General features: G+C 39.0%; 1 long non-coding RNA gene across 2 annotated transcripts; it reads left to right on the forward strand.

The window, feature by feature from the left end:
* The first annotated feature begins 123 nt into the window (after window positions 1–123).
* LOC121513563 lies at window positions 124–15,681 on the forward strand. 2 transcript variants are annotated; one of them, XR_005992219.1, is made up of 5 exons: window positions 124–147; window positions 4,659–4,736; window positions 4,916–5,004; window positions 6,678–6,860; window positions 15,471–15,681. It is a non-coding gene; the product is annotated as an uncharacterized LOC121513563 (long non-coding RNA). The 2 variants fall into 2 exon arrangements; XR_005992218.1 differs by lacking the exon at window positions 124–147 and adding an exon at window positions 383–541.
* Window positions 15,682–16,040: the final 359 nt, after the last annotated feature.

The following is a 16,040-nucleotide window of genomic DNA, read 5'->3' on the forward strand; positions in this document are numbered from 1 at the left end:
TGGAACAGATCTAATCACCCTCAGTTATGTTTATTTATTCATGTATTTACATGATCACACCGAATACTTGTCTGTATTTGAAGATAAAATGTTGAATAAAGTTTTGTAAAAAAAAAAAATAAAATAAATGGTTACATCTAAATCAATGTAAGTTGTACCTATTACCTTTCGTATACTTTGCAAATGTTGTTAACTTACTGTCAACTTGAACCTAAGCTTTTAATATACTTAAAAAAAACATTATAACGTCAATTTCACTTACAGTTAAACTGTCAGGTACATTAGTGATACTAGTTTGGCTAGTTGCCTTACACCATAGTCTTACACGCAGTTAGCTCCATTAGCTAGCGCTGATAAGCTAGCTCCTAGCTTGTGAGTATATCTAGTGGCATGATAAAGAGCATAGTATTTTCTATTGTCTAGCACTTCATGTGCCTAACAGTGCACAGAGGGTGACGAGAAAAAGGCCTGAATGTATAGTTGTGGTGTTTCTGAATGTAAGAAGTACAAAAACTTAACTACTGGGAATATCGTTTCACAAGTAAGAAAACGTTTTCATACAGTACTATAAATGTTGTTAAATGTTAAACGCATGTCGAACAAAAGGTAGGAAATCCGTTTTAGCCAGCCCTGTTGAAAAATAAACTGATGCCTGCATGTAGGCTGCCTGGTTTAATTATATTTTCTTAAATTAATAAACAGGGATAATGATGGCTATCAATCATGCTTATTTAAGTTTTTTGGTAAAAGACAACTGTATTCAAAGTATTGCAAGCCCTTTTGTTTTAGTGTATTCAGTGACAGTGTTAACTGGTGCCTTTCAGCTTAAGACGTCTGTGAGCTACAATCATAAGTAAAAGACTGTTGTACTCAAGAAAAAGTAAAGATGCTTTGGTTGAAATTTACTTAAGTAGAAGTAAAAGTACTGGTCTATGAATCTACCTAAGTATAAGAAAAAAGTAGATCATTCAAAGTTTACTTAAAGTGTAGAGTAGTTTTGATACCCAAGGGTCTCTACAGTGAATATGATATTTCCATAATGTGCAATAACCAGAGGGAGGAACAAGTACAAGACTGCTGAACCCCTGTGTGTTATTTAAAACTACTGACACTGTTCTAAATGCCCCACAGCCTGTCATCTTGGAGGTATCTCCTGAAATGTGCAATAATTTCCTGCACTTTTTTATTGATAAGGGTGCTACTGGAAGGTCTCTCATCTCAGCTCTTGCATCTGACCCCTCTGACCCTGTTCCTTGCTCTGCAGCTCTTGATAAGTTTGAGCCTGTGTCTCTGTCATTTTTAGAAGATCTGGTTGGCCATGTTAAGCCATCAGGTTCTCCCTGTGATGCTGTCTCTCCTAGCCTTTTAAAGAGGTTTTCCCTAGTATAGGGCAGTCGGTTCTGGCTATCATAAACAGCAGTCTTTCTTCTGGTGTTGTTCCCCTAAGTTTTAAACATGCAGTGGTGCAGCCTCTACTTAAGAAACCTGGCCTTGATCGCAGCATGCTGGCCAATTTTAGGCCTATTTCCAAGCTCCCTTTTATTTCAAAAATTTTGGAGAAAGTTGTTCATGTTCAGTTGAAGTCGTTTCTGGATGAGCATGAAGTCTTTCAATTCGGCTTTAAAACTCTTCATAGCACTGAGTCAGCTTTATTAAGAGTTTTTAAGGACATCCTCCTGGCAAATGACTCTGGTGCCAATTTAATTCTCGTCCTGTTGGACCTAACTGCAGCCTTTGTCACTGTGGACCACAATACCCTAGTGGCTCGGCTACGCCACCTAGTGGGTATCTGTGGTACTGCACTGGAGTGGTTCAAATCGTATCTGGCTGACAGAAGTATGAGTGTGAGCTTTGGAAATTCAGAGTCCAGCACTTCTCTACTGCTGTATGGGGTTCCACAGGGGTCGATTTTAGGGCCCCTGCTTTTCTCTTTGTATTTACTACCCCTGAGCTCCATCCTGAGAAAGCATGACAGTCAGATATATGTGCTGCTGAGAAAGAAAAATACTTTCTCCCTCACATCACTCCTGGCATGTCTTGAAGACATCAAAGCCTGGATGGCTTTGAACTTTTTAAATTTTAAATGAGAAAAAACAGAAGTGATGGTGTTTGGTCCCAGTGGCCCTTGTGCAGCCCCTCCTGTTGACTTAGGCCCTTTGGCTGATTATCTAAAGCCAACAGTCTCAAACTTAGGTTTCAAGATGGACAGTGATTTTCAGTTGGATTGGCAAATTAGCTCTGTAGTGAAGTCCAGCTTTTTTCAGATTAGCTGCTGGCAAAGGTGAAGCCTTTCCTCTCACAACAGCTCTTTGAAACAGTAATCCATGCCTTTATTACATCTCAGCTGGATTACTGTAATGCACTTTATTTTGGAGTCAGTCAGTCCTCCCTCTCACGTCTCCAGTTGGTGCAAAACGCAGTATGAAAGAAGGAGCACATTACTCCCATCCTGGCCTCCCTCCACTGGATGCCTGTGCACTTTAGAGTCCATTTTAAGATTCTTTATTTGTTTTTAAATCTTTAAATGGTCTGGCCCTGTCTTACCTCTCTGAGCTCCTTCACCCCTACGCTCCTGCTTGGTGTCTCAGGTCAGCTGATCTGCTGCTCCTGGAGATACCAAGGTCAAAATGGAAGCTCAGAGGGGATAGAACTTTTTCTATCCCTGCTCCCAAATTGTGGAACGAGCTTCCCTCCCACATTAGACAAGCCTCCTTGCTGTCCATTTTCAAAACTCGTCTTAAAACCCATTTTTATTCCTTGGCCTTCAACCCCACATAAGACTCTGTTCCTGTTTTAGTGTCTTATGGTTTGTCTTTAGTTATTGTTTTATTGTTCTTAAAAACAATGAAACAATTATTTTAGTATTTATACCTATTCATTGTTTTTTTTTTTTTTTTAAGATTTAGTTTTGGGCTTTTTCATGCCTTTATTAGAGAATGACAGTGGATAGAGTCAGAAACAGGGAGAGACATGCAGGAAATAGTGCCACGGGCTGGATTCGAACCTGGGTCGCCTGCGTACACGGTGCGCGCCTTAACCACTTGACTGGTGCGCGCCCCTATTCATTGTTTTAATTGTTTTATCCCTGCATTGTGTTGTCTATTTATGTACAGCACTTTGTTTTGGCTGTGGTTGTTTTAAAGTGCTTTATAAATGAAGTTGAGTTAAGTTGAGTTGAACTCAAGTAAAAGTACAGTTACTTTGGTTAAAGTAGTGGTGCTGAACATTGTGTAAAAGTGTGCGATCAGACTAGACAATAATGCATTTTGTGACTGCATTTATGATGTAGCCCTTTAAAACCTGTGTGAGTGCTGGCGCTCCCATTGCATATGTATTTCTAACCGCAGGTAGAATTGCAACCAAATGAGAAAGAGCAATAATTCTTTTTGCACATAAAACTGGTGGAGTAACACTATCACACATTCAGTGTGTCCCAGAGTGCTGTTTCCTTCCAGAAATATCCTTCCTTCTTTGGCAGAAATGTCGAAAAAACACACAAATCAAAAACAATGACCACTGCCTTTCATAACACTTCCTACTTTACGTGTATGTGATGACGTATGATGATGTTTGTGTCGTGTTGTTTTCTTGCAGATCACGCGCCACACTTCATACTGTTTCAACATGGTCTTCTGCAAACATGCATGCTCAAGAGTATCTGGCACACTTAGAGATTTGATTGCACTACTGTAAATAGTTTATTTTTTATAAACATGCTGTCTTTTTGCAGTTTGAGCACAATTTCTTCTATTTTTGTTTTTTCTTTCTATGGTAGGTCATGAAGGGTTTTAATACATGACCAGTAGTGTGAGTCTACTTGCTTGGTTATCAACCACAATGTAGAGAATAATTGAAAGTGCTGAAGTGTGTTTTCCTCAACTCAAGTTTTTACAGTTCTGCTTTCAGGATAATTAATACTTTCCAAATAAAAGTGTTTCCTTGCTTGAAAAAAGGGCAATAGTGGCACTATTGTAAACTTAAAGTTCTTTCTGCAGGCATTTTTGTAAACCTTTCAAGTTCTACTTAATACAAAAATAATTGCAGCCTTTTATATGATTATATTTTTGCATAGCCTGACATAGCAACTGTGATTAGATTAATTGTGCAGCACTTTTAAGTGGTAGTAAAATTACTAGCTAATAAATCTACTCAAGTAAAAGTGAAAAGCATTTTATTTTAGGTTTACTTAAGGTACTGAGTTGTTACTGGGAAGTTGAACAATGAAATATATGCAGGGATAACAGTCTTTTTAAACTAGATTTTTTTTTTTTTTTTTACTTAAGCCAGGTCCTTAATGCTCTTTGTAAATACTTTTATTCTCCCATTTCTCAATGGGCAATAATTTTGATTTAATTGATATATTTATTTGTGCATAGGGATGTGCTGATACCTTTTTTGTAGAATATGTACAAGTACTTACATAGCTTGCAGGCTGCTTTACTTTTTTTCATCCTAATTTATGTTAAAATATCACCAGACTGCAGACATGCCTCCAACTTCACCTCCCTGCTTAAATAAAGAGAGAGCAGCATCATGCAGCTGTAAAATAATACAAAGAACAGTATCAGAAATATTTTTTGAGTATGCTTAGGCTCAGGCTGTTATCTGTCATAATTTGTGATTGGCCAGTCTTACACTCTGATATCTTCTTGTCACAGATCAAGAGAGGGCTACCAAAACATGTCCTGTAAACCTGAGAAGCCTGAGGTCTCTACCTTAAAGACCCATGAGTGCAAGTACACTTCTCAAGCTTTTCATTGAGTTATAAAATAATATTTTCAGGACTAAAAAACTCATTGTCTCACAAGTGAATCCTTGGTGGTGGTGGTGCAACACTTTAGGAGAGGAATTGCTTGAAAAATTCTTGCGAATAATAGCGATGAGGACTACTGCTGGATATTTTGTGTCATTACAGTGCTTTTAAAGGCTCAGCTGCTGTTGAAAGAGATAGAGGAGCTGCAAGACTTATCCAAATCATCACAGCTGCCCAACCAGAGAAGAATGGTATGCAACAGGCTGTGAATCCACATGAGCTGTGTCCCAAATCACACCCTATTCACTATATAATACAATATGTAGTGCATACACTATTTTATGTGGTGTCCAAAATCTGAGTAAGTATTGTTATACCCTATATGGTGCACTCATTTTATCCCACAGTGCATTGTGAAAGTTTTGAACAACAGTTCATCACAGTTCCAGCAATATTCACCATAAAACATCATGTTTCAAAGCTTTCACAAGCAGAATGAGACATTTGATTTCTCCCACACATGTCAGATGAATGATAGGGGGACAGGCAGAATGAATATAACAGAAAACAAGAACAGTTTATATTTTGACTCATTGTTACTGAAATCTATAATCTATTTCAAAGAGTGCTAAGGATGAACAACACAATAAAAATGTTTACTTATGATGATTAATTACAGGGAACCATTGTCTGTATGCACAAACAAATGAGATATGGCAAAAATTAGTAATGTGCAAAAAATCACAGAATTTAGATTTATTCATCATTTTTATTTTCTTTGTAGAATATGTTGAGTAAAGCATTTGTTTTCTGTGAATTTCTACTGCATAATTGTCGTAGAAACTGCATGGATACAAGTACAATTAGTATTGTTATAGTGCATTTTTTTATTCTAAACCATAACTTAGTTACTGCAATGGTTGTATGAGATTTGTCCCTTTTCCCTGCTGACACTGCAGCTCTTATGTTTTAGATCAGCCATAGAGGTGTGTCAGTGTAATTCATTTCATCCTGTTTTTAAAGCACACAATGAAGCAGATAGGACTATTACATTCACTCAATACTGAGGTCACAAGTGCTCAGGTTACACCAGTTCCCTACAGTTGCATAGCAACACAATTCATTTGCCCTCTCAGCTGCAGAACACTTGCTAGAGATGTAAACTGAATTGCCATCAAAGAAGTTGTCAGTTGACATCAAGCCAGATTAACTTTTTTTTTTTTTTTAATTAATTCTCACTGCACACCAAGCTGAGCATCTCAGTTTTCTTTTGTTTTTTTTGGGAATGAGGACAGGATAAACAGCTAGCATTAAATCCTCCAGACCTATTTTGTGAAGTACCAGAAGGGCCTACAAATATTTTTTTTCCAAAACATTTGGTCAGAGAGAGGAGATAAATATATTAACTTTAAAGAACAACATGCCTCAAATGTCTGGTGCTTTGATTTAGGAGCTGTTATTGTCCAGCAGCTGATTTACAACAATCTTGATAGCTGTGCTGATTTAATCCTCACTTGTCACCATACTTCTGTGGATTCTGGCTTCGGCTCACTTAGATTGCACTCCTAACCTCAGTCCCATCACCAAAGGCAGTGATTTATCAAGTTCTTTCTGATAATGAAACCTCCTTTTCTTCCACATGATTTCAGACATATCTCATTAAAAGGTCTGGAACCATGCTTACAAAAAAGTTTACATGGGAGGGAGGGTTATCTTTATATTGTATTTCTATCTGTATACATGCAGGAACACACAAACACATAGAGACACATAGACCCCAGTACCCATCCCTCTCTTTATTGCCCATGTGGCACAGGGTCGTTTTTAACAATGATAGATGTACAAGTGACCTTGTTATTATTTTATGTGCTCAGGCATGCCGTGCACAGCATGGTCTAGTGTGCATGATGTGTTGTTGTGACAGATCTTGCAGGAATGTCAGGCCAGCATCGAGCAGGACGGAGAGACCTTGGTCATTGATGGCATGAGGTTCAAGTGCACAGCCAGCCGGGAGGACCTGGGGGGGCTGAGTTCACAGGATGCCAGTGCAGGAGGACGTCGGGGCGACACATGACTGATGGCTACTTCAGTGGTTTCATGGCACAAGGTCAGCAAAGTCAAGCAACTGACAAACGTAACGGTGGCAGACAGAGAGTCAACACATGACAAATAATGGAGTCAGGATAACAATTGACATGTTGAGCTTTTTTACAACAGAGCAGTGTGACACTTTGTTTTATAGACAGTAAAGAAGACTGATGTTGAGCTTGATTCTTGGAGTTTTTGTAGGATGTTGTTAGATTATTGTTGCTTTTGTTCAGAATTTTGTATTCAGATATTTTTGGAAGAGTTGTAGAGTTTAGCATTTTAGAATTGAAATACACAATTTACTTCAAGTGTTGTATTTATGAGTGTTGTCATGAGTTTTGTGTTTGCACTTTTTATTGCCTTTCTTCTAGTACAGACTAACCGAACACAGTATATTCTGCAGTTGCAAAGTTGTGCATAAGGGGAATATATTCACCTCAGTTTTGTCTGTTTCATTATATTCAGAGCTGTTGCCTTTTCATAAAGTGTGGGGCACACACATCTGCAAAATCAAATTGTATACAACACACTGTAGGTTAGACATGGCTCTCTCTTTGATTACACTAAGCTTTTGGACCACTCGCTGTCCTTTCTATTTGTCCTATAATGTAGATCATCTTGGCCTCTGAAAGCTTTTCAGTGCAGTTGGACTGAAGAAGAATAATCAAAAAGTAAATAAGAAGAAGAGATACTTTGCCATCTGAAGAACTGTAAGAAATCTTAGAGCCATATGTTTGAATTACCTGAAGTCCAGCCTGGTAATGTTTATAATTAATCTATTAATCCAAGTTTTGAATGTGTTACTCTTTCTCACTCCACAATATAATTTTTTTTTTCTGGGTTTCTTTTTTTTTTTTTCTTTTTTTTTTTGCTGTTGTCTGGTATGTAATTGTTTTCAAGCTCATCTACAGTGGCAAGAAAAAATATGAGAACTCTTTGAAATGATCTAGTTTTCTATGTTAACTGGTCATCACATGTGATCTGATCTACATCTAAGTCATGAGTATAGACAAACATAATGTGCTTAACCTAACACCAAACGGAACAATTGTAAGATTTCTTGTCTTTATTGAACAAAGCCTTTAAACATTCACAGAGCTGCTGGAAAAACTAAGTGAACCCTCAAGTCGTTCCAGACTGGCTGTGTGTTTTGCTGCTCGTGTTCACTCCGGCTCCTGCCATTGCGGCTCTCACACCAGGCGTGGGTTTACTGTGTGTTGGCCTCACCTCCCTGCTGTAGAAGCCCTGTTCTTCTCATAAACTGTAAAAAGAATAGGACAAAGCCTGTGTGATGTCAGCCATCTGCTTACAATAAGCGGACTCAATTAGCTTTTGAAGCCAATCCGTGGCGGCTTCCATATTGAAATCACTGTCTCAACCGAACTTTGGATTAACCTAACAGCCCGCCCACTGACTTGGCTCCTTGTCAGCTAGCTAGCTAGCATTCTGGTTGATAGAAAGGTAGCTTCTGCCTGTGAAGCTGTCTGTTATTCAAATGAGACGCAACAATCAGTGCGCAGGTTTTTCCTCATAATCGAAACGATTGTGGCACAAAAAAATTCACCCCCACATACAGAGGACATGAAGACATTAGCTTACAAGACATGTTTTGTTTTTTTGAACCAGGCTGTAAACCAGTTTATTTCGAGTGTATAAAACTGCTTTTAACGTGTGTTGTGTATGGGACTTCCAGTGTTCTTGCAAACAGCCGCAAGTGGACAATCACAGTACTGCAATTTTTCCACTTCCACATTGGATTCATTTTTGAGGACCGGAGGTTGCCACTTGGTTCTTCTTTATAAGCTTTTCCTCGATAAACTCGCACACAAGTGACTCCAGTCTACAGTGGACTACAGGTAGTCTGAAAGCCCAGACGTGTTGACATGCAAACAAACTGAAAATCCAGTCGTGTCGTGGCCAAGATATGCCACACGTTCAGTCTGAAACAAGCTTCAGGCTGACTCAACAAAGAGCTCATTTGAGTCAGGAGTTAGCACACCTGAAGTCCAATCAAGGAAAGGAGATTAGAGCCATGTATAGAGCTATTGTGACTAAAAACACTCAAACTTTTTGAGTTTGCTCTTCACAGGAAGACTTAGCTGATGTGAACCATGCCTCCTAAAAAGAGATCTCAGAAGACTTTCAATCAAGACTTGAATTGCGTAAGACTGGAAGGGGTTACAAAGGCATCTCAAAGACTTTAGGTATTGGACAAATAAATTGTACACAAATGGAAACGATGCACTGTGGCTACTCTCCCTAGAAGTTGGCGCCTGGCCGGGTTGACTCTAAGGGCACGACACAGAATGCTCAGAGGTGGAAAAAAAAAGCCTAGAGTTACGGCTAAAGGCTTAAAGGAATCATTGGTACAAGTCAACATCTGTGATCATGAGTCAGCCATATGCAAAAGATTGAACAGGTGTCTATGGTAGGACTCCGCAGAGGAAGCTGCTACTTTCCAAAATAAACATCACTTCTCGTCCGAAGTTTGCCAAGGAGCACCTTGACACTCCACAGCACTACCAAGAAAATGTTTTGTGTACTGATACTAAGGGTGAACTATTTAGAAAAAACATGCAGCACAGCGTGTGGTGTTGATAGAGTACCACGTACTGACATGAAAACATCCCCACAGTGAAGTATGGTGGAGGGGACGTCATGATTTGGGTCTGCTTTGCTGCCTCAGGGCCTGGGCCACTCGCCATCAAGGAGGGGAAAATAAATTCCCAGTTTATCAAGGTATCTTACAGGATATTGTCAGGGTTGCTGTTCGCCAGCTGAAGCTCAGAAGAATTTGGATGATGCAGCAGGACAATGACCCTAAATATCAAAGTAAATCTACCACAGCATGGCCTTAAAACAAGAAAGTCCACCTTTTGGAGTGGCTTAGTCAGAGTCCAGACCTGATTCCAACAAAGATGCTGTGGAATGAGCTTAAGAGAGCCATTCACACCAGACAGCCTATGAAAATGGGTGAGCTGAAGCAGTTCTGTAAGAACGAATGGTCCAAAATTTCTTCTGAACATTGTAGGACTGATCAGCAGCTACTAGAAACTCTTGGTCAAGCTGATTGCTGCCAAAGGAGGTTCAACCAGTTTTTATATCCAGGGTTCACTTACTTTTTCCAGCAAATTCAAAGGAATGTGGATAAAAAGGGGAAAAAAAAACTCAGTCTGTTGGTTCTGCTTAAAACTCCATCAACTTAATGGTATGACTGTACATTTTCATATACAGGTGATATATCAGCAGAAATGTCCGTATAATTGTTTATACAATTATTAAGATTTTCAACTATAATCTTGAAGAGAACAAAAACACTTCAGTTCTTCAGTGTCATCAGAATTATTTTATTTTATAGCCTCACAAACATGTCAAGTTCATTACTTTGCTGCACTTGATTGCATAATAATAATAGTTGACTGTTTTTCTAAACACATTGCTAATAAATCTAAATCTAAACGCAAAAATAAAAGCCACGCCTGGTCATGTAATGCCCCGTGTAAAGAGGGAAAGTAAGCTGCTGTTGTTCTGGAGTGAACAAACAAGACCTGCCAGTAGATTAACAAGTGTCGCTGCATCAATGTAAATAATTAACAAACTCCCAATTAGAATGTCTGCTGAGCGATTAAGCCCAGAAGTTTACTGAGCATTAACATACTAAACAGTCTGACATAATATATGCAAATAGGGTCATTATTATGCATGTGCTAGTTCAGTGCCCAAATGAAGTGCTTGTTTGGAACACTCCGGATGTGTTCGCAAGCATGAGCTCTATGACAACATATTAGAGAAATAATGGTCACTTGAAAAATCTATTTACATTTACATTTGGCTTCAAGCTACAGCAGTCAGAAGAACCCAAAGACATCTGAAATCAAAGAAGATACTCACTTGAAGCTATAGCAAGTCAGAAATCCTTTTTCAGAGTAATAATAAATAGTTTGGGGATGATTTTAATGCTGGCACATACTCACACTTCTTACATAAACACATGCATTGTATAATCAGGCCAAGTGGAAGGTAAAAGTGCTAGAAGAGCTTTCAGCAGATGCTGAATTACTGTTAGTGATGACAGAAGTTGCAGACTGGTTGTGATGATTGTCATGTTTTTGTCCTAAAGTGCTGCATGAATAATTTATAATACTGCCCATGTAATTAGACATTGATGGGAAAAGACTGGACCAGGAAAAGTCGAGTGCTCCCTGTTTCTTTGGAAATGATTAATCAGTCTCTTGGCTCTTAATCATTTCCGACACTTTCAGGACTTTGAACCTCTTCAAACAGTGAAAGCGACACTCACCACTTCTTCACAGCTCCTTACAACAGATTGACTCTGCTTCACTGGGTAGTATTTTCTGGTTTGTGATTAAAGTTGTGGTTCTCTGATCATCTCATGTCTGTTTCTTGATAAAAACATCTGTTGCCCATAAATCCACATGGATGAAACTACAGCATGTTATGATCAGTTTCCACCAGAAGAGGGTGCTAATTCTTTGTTATTTTCCTCAGTTCCCCTTTTTAAATGATTAGAATGAATGCCAATGACACATTCAATGACATTTAAAATTCACTTTAGAGAAGTAGAGAGGCTGATTGCATTCTTCCAATGAAATTGTGTTTTACTATCCTACAAACCCTAGATTTAATTCTGAAATGAGTGTGGATTATATACAGAGTATACTCACCTTTCACTCCTGGCACGATGTTTACCTGTAATTAATCAGCTGGGAGACATATTTGGGTGTCGGGGTCCCAGTGAACCATCTATGATCCTTTCTCTGCAATATAACACCCCATCAACTACAACTGCACTGCTGCAGTTAAAGTTAGGTGCAGTGATGCCAGCAGTACGGTCATACATCACGCTGCTGTCTCTGAGTTGTTTCACACTGCTGAACTAAACTGCAGCAGCACAAATTACACCTACAGTCGACATAACTCCAGTATTTTTCTCTCTCTCTGTTTCCAAACACTGGGGAAGTTTGACAGCGGTAGATTGCCATGATGTGGTGAAGACTTATTGCCCATCAAATGCTTGTCAAGCTGCACTGAGAGGAATGTTGTCATAAACTTTTGTTGGAGATGGGAGTACACTGTTTTTTTCAGCCTGGATTTTGACAAACACTTGATGAGAAAATGGCTGAACCGAAGATTGTATCGCATATTTGTGCATTTTGTGAGGCACTCAGTAGAGACGTACCTCTGCAAAAGCCTTCTTGGCAACCCACAGGGGCCTTTTGTTATTTTATGCTTCAAAACTGAAGAAAAGCGCTGGTTTACTGAATTAATACAGACCCTGAAACTGTGCCTTGTAATCAAGGACTGTCCTTCTTTAGACAACACAGGGTCAGCTATATTCAAGGCCTTGCGTATATGTGTTTGTACAGCAGAAGGCATCCCTGTAGACTGAATGAGCGTAGCTGCGGCAGGGCATCCAAGGCCCTTCCTTTGTTTTTGCTGAGCCAATTAGAGAGAGATAGCATCTGCTATGAAGAGAGAACAATGGCTTGTTCACTGTGTGCTGGAGTATGTGTATGTGTGGATAAAGTTTGTGTGTTTTTGTCTGTGGGCTAGTTAGTGATTATGTGTGTAGTGTGTGTATCTGTAGCTACAGTATATGGACATGTGGAGTATGTGTGTTGAATAGTAATCAGAGAGAGAGGTATTGTGTACAGCAGAGGCGAAACAAGAAAATGACTGGATACAAAGTATGACAGACAGCATATGGCTTCATCTGCTTGATTCAGTTAAGCCCCACACATCCACACATACTCACAGACAGAGAGAGAGAGAGAGAGAGAGAGAGAGAGAGAGAGAGAGGAAATCACCAGAGGGGCAAATATAAATTAAAAAGACTTCCTGCATTTCTGCACTCTGGCACATACAATGCCTGTAATTAAAAAGTCACCGCTGTTGAGTGACACTGTGACTCATGCGCAGTTAGTTTGTGTCCTCACTCCAACTTCTGTGAAACTTTTTGACAGGAAGTGCGGTGATGATTTCACAGCACGCCATAACACTCCATCCCTCCAAAGGACCTGGAGGTCATTAACCCCTACCCGCTGCTGTCTCGGGCTGTGCAGTTTGATGACTCTTCTTTTTTGGCTAAGGAAGGAAAAGAGAGAGCAAAAGATGATCTGTGAGAGTGTGTGTGTGTGTGTTTAGCAGAGCTAGCTAGCACCCCTGGCTTGGCCAGCCGGCTCCACCATATGGCCACATTTATCATGTATCTCGCTATTCATTAAGACTGCCCTTGCTGGCTGCAGAAGCTCTGCTGGGGGCCTCAACCTCACCTCAGAAACTCTGCGGACGACTGACTGCAGTCCGCTGTAATTTTTGGGTGGGAATGCTGCAAAATTATTTAATTATATACTGCTGAACACCATGAACCAAGGGTTATTTTGCACCAGAGAAAACCTTGATTAAAACATAGGTCTAATTCAATTATTTATTATGATAATATCATAATTTATTATGCCTAAATGTGCAATTTGTGTTTTAAAGCCCTGAATGGATACAGAGATCAATTGTCTGTGTCAGCCTCCAACAGTGTGCTGTTCCTACATACTGTGTGACATATTAGTGAAACAAAATAAACACAACACATACCCTGTTAATGCAATACATTGGTAAACAGGGATTCCCTTCATTTTCACAGAAAAGCTGTTTGTATAGAACAGTTAAAACCATATATGTTTCTGATGAATATATTTAGGATTCATAGACATTAAATTATCTTCTCATCCTGCTCTGTGACCATTTGCATGTCGGATTTCTATGAGATTGGTATGCTTTCAATAAGACAAAATGACAAGAGATAATATGAGATTAATAAAAAAAGTCTTTACATTAGACTTGATGATCACTGAATTAAGTACTAAAAGAAATGTGCACCATTGAAAGGAAAAACAAAAGCAGGCTGTTGCAATACAGCCCATAGCCTGATGCACACTTCTTTGTTTTGTGATTGTTTTTTTTTCACCACAAGTAGAAATTACATCACCCTGTCCAGTAGGATTAGGCGGTAATAATTTTTTAATACCATCATACTATCTCCAAATTTACCGGGTTACACAGTATTACTGCCAAGGACTGTTTTCACACTCAAGTAAACTGAGTTACATCAGGACAGAGGAGCAAACAATTCCAGAACCTATGCTGGATTTGTTTTTTATATTTATTGAACCATCTTTTAATTTTCTATCATATTAGATTATCTTTTTGAATAATATGTGGTTTTCATTTCTGTGTTAGATTCACATTCTAAAAGGATTAACATTGTTTATCCTTATTTGTCTAACATAGCTTTTGATAAATAAAAATCACAGACACTGATGTTTCCTGCGGCTGCTGACTGTAGGAATATGAAATACCTGACAAATACATACTCTCACTGTTTATTTCAGCTGTTTCCTCACATCTTTCCCTCTCTGTGTCATTAAACGGTTTTGCAGGTGCAACAAGTTTTGATTGCTAAACACTAATACTGAAGTATTTCTCCTGTAAAGTAATACGTCTGATTGAAGGTCAGTGTTTGGAATCACATGCTCACACTGAGGTTTCATAATTTAAGAAAAGGATATTAAATTTACATATCATGCTAATTAGACTGCACAAAAGATGGACAGAAACGGTGGAAGTGCATGGACATATAGGGGCAGTACGCTTTCCTAGCCGATCCTGTTGTATTGAGTGGAGGGAGAAATGCAGAAAAAGCCCCGTCTTTTGTTAAAGTCTCCTCTAGTTTGTTTGTCTGATGCTCACACATGCATCTTTAGTATCTTTAGTTCACGCACACACAGCCCACAGCGAGCACAGCGTTTGTCTGCGCTGTGCTCGTCCGGTGCATCTGCTGTATAGAATAAAATCTTGGAAATTTCGGAAACTCTCAGTTTTGGCAGTGACTCTTTGTGCACTGTTGCTGATACTTCGCTACCACATTGGTGTAATACTGCAATTTCAGTTCAAAATGACATCCACCTGGTGCAATGCCTGTCAGAAAATAATAGTTTTCATGATGCCACAGCTTTGGGCACTGGAGGCAGGACTAAATTTTTTTGGAGGCATCCACCTAGTAATTTAATATGCAGAAAAAAACCCTGAACATGGGCCAACACAAAGGGATGTGCCATTCATTTTGACCTAAATCCTGCTTCTGAGAGGGCCAGTAGCTAACCATGGTTTAGAATTTTGGAGTGGCAACAGGAGTAACCAGTCAGACTTCAACACCACCCCCAATCATAAAAATAACAACAAATTGTGCCTTTTCAATAACATGAATAAGGATTAAACATATATCATAGCTACTGTGAGATAGACTACAAGTTAAACAAGATTTTAGTAAGGAATATAGCATAAAGCATTCTGTTAATTAAACAACATTGCATGCAACATAAGAGGAAATGATGGTGACATTTACTTGATGCTGTATTGGATTATTTCCTGCATCAAAAACATGGTGCTCTGATTAGTACATTAGTCTTGTTCCCTGAACTCACTTTGGCAGAGTAAAATGATTACCTGAGTGGGGGAGTCGCAGTTTGATTTGCTTACCATACAGTAGGTCAGAATATATTTACAAAGTGATCACATCATTTTTGACTTTCTTGTTCTGTTTTTGTTCTTTTAGTTCGAGCCTGGATCTCCTTTTTAAGTGCAGAGATGAGAATGGTGATATCCTCACATCTGTACTGTCTGAACATACAACACTACTCCCTGTACAACAGCTAAACTGAAGATGTCCCTGGTCAGTGGTGTGTAGTAAAAAGCCTGAAGTGGATCTTCTTGTTCTGTTTGTGTTGTGCTGAATTATTTCTTTACCATCAGATATCTAAATAAAAGTTTTTACAGCCAAAGTAATTTCACATGAACACTCCTGTAGCTGAGCTTCCTTCCTTTTCATGTTGTTAACTTTAAAAATCAGTGGGTTTCAAAAAACATTTGGATGGGAAGAGCTACAGTATGTGTCTCTTTGAGAATATGTACCAGACAAAACAGGTGGGGAGCTCAAACCTAGCTCTGATCAAATGTTTACTTGTTGAGCATCCATCTGCTGACAGCCTCCTCACTGGCAACAATCTGAAACTATTCACTCAAAGAATCTACAGAAGTGGCAGAAAGAATCATCAGGGGTGTAAGAAAGAACAATTGTGCTGCATTTCTCTTACTTTCTTAATAAGATACTATTCTGGTGTCAAGC

The sequence above is a fragment of the Cheilinus undulatus genome, linkage group 8, assembly GCF_018320785.1.
Source record: "Cheilinus undulatus linkage group 8, ASM1832078v1, whole genome shotgun sequence".
In the NCBI taxonomy this organism is placed as follows: domain Eukaryota; kingdom Metazoa; phylum Chordata; class Actinopteri; order Labriformes; family Labridae; genus Cheilinus; species Cheilinus undulatus.